Source organism: Hyla sarda, chromosome 8 (genome assembly GCF_029499605.1).
Source record: "Hyla sarda isolate aHylSar1 chromosome 8, aHylSar1.hap1, whole genome shotgun sequence".
Classification (NCBI taxonomy): domain Eukaryota; kingdom Metazoa; phylum Chordata; class Amphibia; order Anura; family Hylidae; genus Hyla; species Hyla sarda.
Genome location: NC_079196.1, coordinates 38568306 through 38574485, shown reverse-complemented (window position 1 = coordinate 38574485; position 6180 = coordinate 38568306). Strand labels below are relative to the sequence as shown.

At 45.6% G+C, this 6180-nt stretch overlaps 1 long non-coding RNA gene across 1 annotated transcript; it reads right to left on the bottom strand.

Moving 5' to 3' along the window:
• Positions 1-4518: 4518 nt before the first annotated feature.
• LOC130284536 (uncharacterized) lies at positions 4519-5265 on the bottom strand. Its single transcript, XR_008847062.1, has 2 exons — positions 4859-5265; positions 4519-4773 (listed from the first exon to the last, which is right to left on the bottom strand). It is a non-coding gene; the product is annotated as an uncharacterized LOC130284536 (long non-coding RNA).
• Positions 5266-6180: the final 915 nt, after the last annotated feature.

The window sequence follows — 6180 nt, the reverse complement described above, 5'->3', positions numbered from 1 at the left end:
ATTTAAACACATTGTGACATAGTTGCTATAGTCCATTATCACCAGGTTGCCCCCTTTGTCGGAGCTTTTTATTACAATAGATTTATCCTGTTCAAGAACTTTTAGAGCTGATAATTCCTCTTTAGTTAAGTTTTTGACTTGATGGTGTTTAGAGACAATAAAGTCCTCAATTTCTCTAGTAGCCACTCGCAGAAATGTACTGATACTATCATCCTCTGTTATTGGGGGCATCTTGGTAGTGCGCAAATGGCACGAAGTAAAAGGTCCCTTGCTGGGATCCCTCTCACCTTCCTCCATTAAGGACACCAAGGTCTGTACACCTTCCAGATCTTCCGGGCTAAGCCCATACTCAGTTTCCTGTCTATGGTCATGTAATTTAAAGAATTTCTTCCATCTCAAAGAACGAGCAAACAAATGCAGATCACGTACCCATCCGAATGCCTCGGGGCGATTAGTGGGTATGAATGAAATACCCTTTTTAAGTAGAGACATTTCTGATTCAGTGGCTGTCCAGAAATGCTGGGAGTTGTTGTTTTGAAACAGCTGGAGTCACGGTTTTGGAAACACTGCCATACAATATGTTTTTCATTTTTATAGGGGGGGGGGGGGGACAGTGTAATCATGATTTTTTTCTGAAGTGATACAAAATCAAACCTATACAAATAGGGTATCATTTTAACCGTATGGACCTACAGAATAAAGATAAGGTATAATTTTTGCCAAAAAATGTACTGCGTAAAAACGGAAGCCCCCCAAAACTTACAAAATAGTGTTTTTTCATCAATTTTGTCTCACATTGATTTATTTTCCTGTTTCACCGTAGATGTTTGGGTAAAATGACTAGTGTCATTACAAAGTAGAATTAGTGACGCAAAAAATAAGCCATCATATAGAATTTTGGTGAAAATTTTAAAGAGTTATGATTTTTTAAAGTTAAGGAGGAAAAATTGAAAATGAAAAAATGGAAAAAGCCCGGGTCCTTAAGGAGTAAAGGACGTGAGGCGTATGGACGTGGGGACCAGACCGGAATGCTTGCTGAAATCATTCAGCAGGCACACCAGCACATCGCCCAGGGGACCCCCCCATGTCGGCGATCGCAGAAAATCGCACGTCAATTCAGACATGCAATTTTCTGCTATTACGGGCCGATCGGGTCTCTGGTGACCCGATCACCCGGAAAATAGCAATGATCGGAGCTGTCAGGGATAGCCCCGATCATCTTGAGGGCTAGGAGTGAGGTCGCAGAGCTGCGATCTTCTCCTATCCCCTGCCATTGGTCAAAACTGATTCTGACCAATGGCAGAGCAGGACAGTGGGTTGCCATGGCAACCCCCCACCCCGTTCTGCCCAACCATGGATGTCAAGGGGATCGTGGGAAGAAGATTGAGGCATTTAACTGCAGGAGAAGATGCCTGGTGACCCTGGATCTTCGCTGGAGACTGCTGAATCAGGTAGGGAAGCGACGGTGGGGGGGGTCATTGAAAGTGAAAGTAAAACGGTCTTTACTGTGGCAACCACTAGGAAGGCCAAACTGCAACTCCCAGCATGCCCAGACAGCCAAAGGCTGTCTGGGCATGCTGGGAGTTGTAGTTTTGCAACATCTGGAGGGTCACAGTTTGGAGACCACTGTTACAGTGGTGCCCAAACGGTAGCCCTCCAGATGTTGCCAATCTACAACTCTCAGCATGCCTGGACTGCCCAGGCATGCTGGGAGTTGTAGTTCTATAACATCTGTCCCTTTAGATTTAGCAATTTTCATGACATTTTTGAAAATTGCTGCTCTACTTTGAAGCCCTACATAAAGTGGACATATTGTATTTGTGAATAAAAATAAAATGTATTGTGAATATCCATTTTCCTTACAAGTAGAGAGCTTCAAAGTTAGAAAAATACAAAATTTTCTAAATTTTCATGAAATTCTGGGATTTTTCACCAAAAAAAGATGCAAGTAACGCCGAAAATTTACCACCAAAATAAAGTAGAATATGTCACAAAAAACTATCTCAGAATCAGAATATTCGGTAAAAGCGTTTTCGCGCTATCAATTCGTAAAGCGACGGTGGTCAGAATTGTGAAAAAGGGCTCAGTCCTTAAGGTAAATAAGGGCTGCGTCCTTAAGGGGTTAGCAGCAAACAAAATTACTCATGTCTCGGGATTTCCCAGGTTACAGTGTGTCAAGACCTGACATCACTAGTCAGGTGATCAGAGGGAGTCTGTCCTGCTTCAATGGGTGGAGCGACCGCTGGGTGGGAGAGAGTTCATTTTGCAACAGCTGTATGCACCCTGATTAGAAAACACTGATATGTGGTGTCCCAGTATGAGATATGGTCCTACAGTCACGTCAGGTTGAGTCCCTATATGTCCCCGGCAAATATGTCTGTCTGTGGCAAATATACAGCAGTCAACAGGGTCTGTGGCGGATTTTCCACAGCGGAAATCCCGCTGCCAAAAATCTACTGTGAACAGGCCGCAGAGATCCCGCCCCCATTCAAACTCACTGCGAGAAACATGGTACGAGTTTGAAAACAAATCTGCTCATGTGAAGGCACCCTAAGGGAGAGTTCACACTGTGTATTTTCTGCTGCAGATTTGCTGTAGCAGATTTAGTTATCCATTGAAGTCAATAGACAGCAAAATCTGCAGCATAAATAAGAATGTGTGAACTGACCCTAAGGCTGAGCCTCTTACTTCTACAGAAGCTGCAGAGTTATAGGGGAACTGTATTTCACAAAGTAAAAGTTAAAGTACTACAACTCCCAGTGTGATCCATCTGTGCCCCCATAAGGCTCAAGGTTGGAAGAGGCACAGGCCGAACAGACACATTACAATGGGAGTTGTAGTACTGTAGTTGTAGATCCTGAAAAAAAATATAAAAAATAAATCCTCCTCCTTAATGTTCTTATCAGTCTGCTGCTGTGCCATCTCCCCTCCCTCCCCTCCTTATCAGTCACAGTGTAAGTGCTTACAGGGGCTGCAGTCACTTAGTGTAGAATCAGGGCGGCCAGGAGGTGGTTAACCTACTTAGCGGTTATCCCGAGCGTGACTCAGGGTTAATTTTCCCTGCCAGGAGCGGTAGCCCCGAGTAACGCTCGGGGTAGAATTGCAGAGTTGCCGGCCGGGCTGCACGATATATCGCAAAAGCAATCGAATCGCGATTCAGTCAGTGTTTCCCAACCAGGGGGCCTCCAGTTGTTGCAAAACTACAACTCTCAGCATGCCCGAACAGCCAAAGGCTGGAGGCACCCTGGTAGAAAAACACTGATCTAAGTGTAAAAGGCCACCGGGAGGAAAATAAAAAAATCTTCTGCTCACCTACTCCCGGTCCCTGCAGATGCCGTTCCCCTCCGTGCTCTCCGGTCCCTGCTCTCTTCATTATTCATCTTGTAGGACCTTTACCTTTCCAGCCAATCACCGGCCGCAGTGGTGTCAAGCCAGTGATTGGCTGAAGGGGAAAGGACTTGTTCTGCAGGAAATACACTAGGTTTGAAATCTGCCCGGCAATCCTAGTGTGTGTTACTGCAGGACAAGACAAGGTGACAAGGGGGGAATGTGACACAGGGGGGGGAAGAATGTGACAAAGGGGGGGGGGGGGAGAATGTGACAAAGGGGGGGGGAAGAATGTGACAAAGGGGGGGAAGAATGTGACAAAGGGGGGAGGGGAATGTGATAGGGGGGGGAATGTGACAAGGGGGGGGGGTAATGTGACAAAGGGGGGAGGGGAATGTGATAGGGGGGGGATGTGACAAGGGGGGGGGGGGGTAATGTGACTGGGGGAGATGTGAAATTTCAATGCAAAAAATTGTACCACTTTTGATACAAACTTCCACACATAATCATACCGCCAGGGAGGTTAATCTTCTCCCTTTGCGCTGAGTGGGCTGAGCTCCTGTGTGTGAGGGAGAAGTCTCCACCAATCAGAGCTCAGCTGGCAGAGGGAAGGGGCGGGGTTAGCTCTCCTCTCCATCTCTACATATCACAGCCCAGGGGGCTTAGATAAATACCCGCCATTGAATTGCTGGTATTTTTATATTAGAAATACTGGCGGGGTGTCTAAAATACCAGCCAGGTGGCAACCTTAAGTGCGTGACATGGTTGTAATAATTATTGGGGAGATTTATCAAAACCTGTGCAGGGTAAAAGTTGATCAGTTGCACATAGCAACCAATCAGATTGCTTCTTTCATTGTTAACAAGACCTCTGAAAAATAAAAGAAGCGATCTGATTGGTTGCTATGGGCAACTGGTCAACGTTTCCTCTCCCCAGGTTTTGATCCCTGATTGTCTTCATATATAGGATGAGAATCTTCTGACACAGTGAGTAGCCAACCATTTCTGGGCATAAGACATCAGAACTTGCTGGGTGCCCTACGGTTGCCTGGACAACTGTACCCCCAGCATCAGCCGCCTCTCACCTCATCACATGGGGCAGATCAGGCAGCAGTTTTGGACACTTCTGTCATCCACATTTTGCTAACAATATTTTTCACACACAGAAATAAATGAGTCAAACAAGTCAAAGAACAGTTTAAACAAAGGGAACTTTATTTATTATTTACAAAAATGTTTGTGTAGGGATTTTATGTAACCTCCATCACTCACAAAGAGCGGACAGTAACTAACTCAGGACAGGAAAAACCTCCAGAGGGGAGGAAACCTGTAGGGAATCCATGGCTACTGTACTGCCCTTCCTCTGGGCATACTAAAGGAGGTTACCTCTAGAATTTGGGCCAATGTGTCCGTGTATGTGCTGCCCCACAGCCTGGAAGGTGTGCATCTAAGATAGGAAAAGAAAAGAGAGATTAGTTACATGTTTATTATAGAAATGCACATGGAACTGGACAAAAAGATGTGATACTTACCAGTCACAGGCGGGTATGAATGTGTATTCCTAGGTTCCTACAGTTAAGGCCCCTCACTGATGACAATGGTTATGACATCACATGTGTGACCTCACGGGAGTTCTATTTCAGTAGTGCTGCTTTCTGATTGGCTGAAAATAAAAAAAAAATAGTAGTGCTGCTTTCTGATTGGCTGAAAATCCAAAAACCTTTTTAACATATTCTGCATGACTTATCTCAGGGATTTTTGGCAATTTTTATTAAAATGGCTCTACTCCCTGTGGGTACATTATATTTGTTTCTCCTAACCAGACACTCAGTATTTGTAATATCATTTGGTGGCCCTAACAGCCTGGGCCCATAGGTTTCTTACACAGATCACTGCGGCTCTGGCAGGCTCAATGGGGGAGATTCATCAAGACCTGTCCAGAGAAAAAGTTGACGAGTTGCCCGCAGCAACCAATCAGATCACTTCTTTCATTTTTGAAAGGGCCTCTAAAAAATTAAAGAAGCAATCTGATTGGTTGTTATGGAAAACTCAGCAACTTCTCCTCTGGACAGGTTTTGATAAATCTCCCCCAATGAGTAATGCTGGCTGCTGGGACGTCTGACGAGTGAAGCCCCTGACGTTGCGGCGTGGAGAGGAAGGATATTATTCGTCAGACATCCCGGCAGCCAGCGCTGCTTATTGATTTAAAGTGGTTGTGGCTCCTGCTGCCAATTCAAGATCAGGCAGCATAGGCCGAGATTGACGTACTGCATCAGGGATCCCCTGTGGCTGTCCAGCAGTTGCAAAACTACAACTCCCAGCATGCCCTGACAGATGAAGGCTGTCAGGGTAAACTGGGAGTTGTAGTTTTGCAACAGCTGGACAGACATCTGTCGGAAGGGGGAAAAAAAATAAAGCAATGTGGGCTTTGATAAAGGCCACACATAAGTTGTGTTTGAAGGAAAACCGTCACCCGTTCACCCACACTAAACCCGAAACACCAGGTTATAGTGTGGGTGCTGGTCACGTGAGCACTTGTACCTACTGAGCGCTCACGTGGCCAGCGCCCATGAATATTTAAGTCCAGTCGGCGGGCCGCCTCCAGCGTGCAATTCAGCGCAGGAATAAGCCGACCTTCAGAGGGACACTGTGCCGGACTACAGGTACGCATATCGGTCAAAGAGCTTGCATCGGTCTCATGTTCACCTGCACTATAACCCTGTGTATCGGGTTTAGTGTGACTGAATGGGTGACCGTTTCCTTTAATCCCAGTCTAAGCCTAGGAACAGACACAATTTTTGTTTGAGGTTTTCATAAATATCACATAAAATATACATTTCATAAAATACTGCCC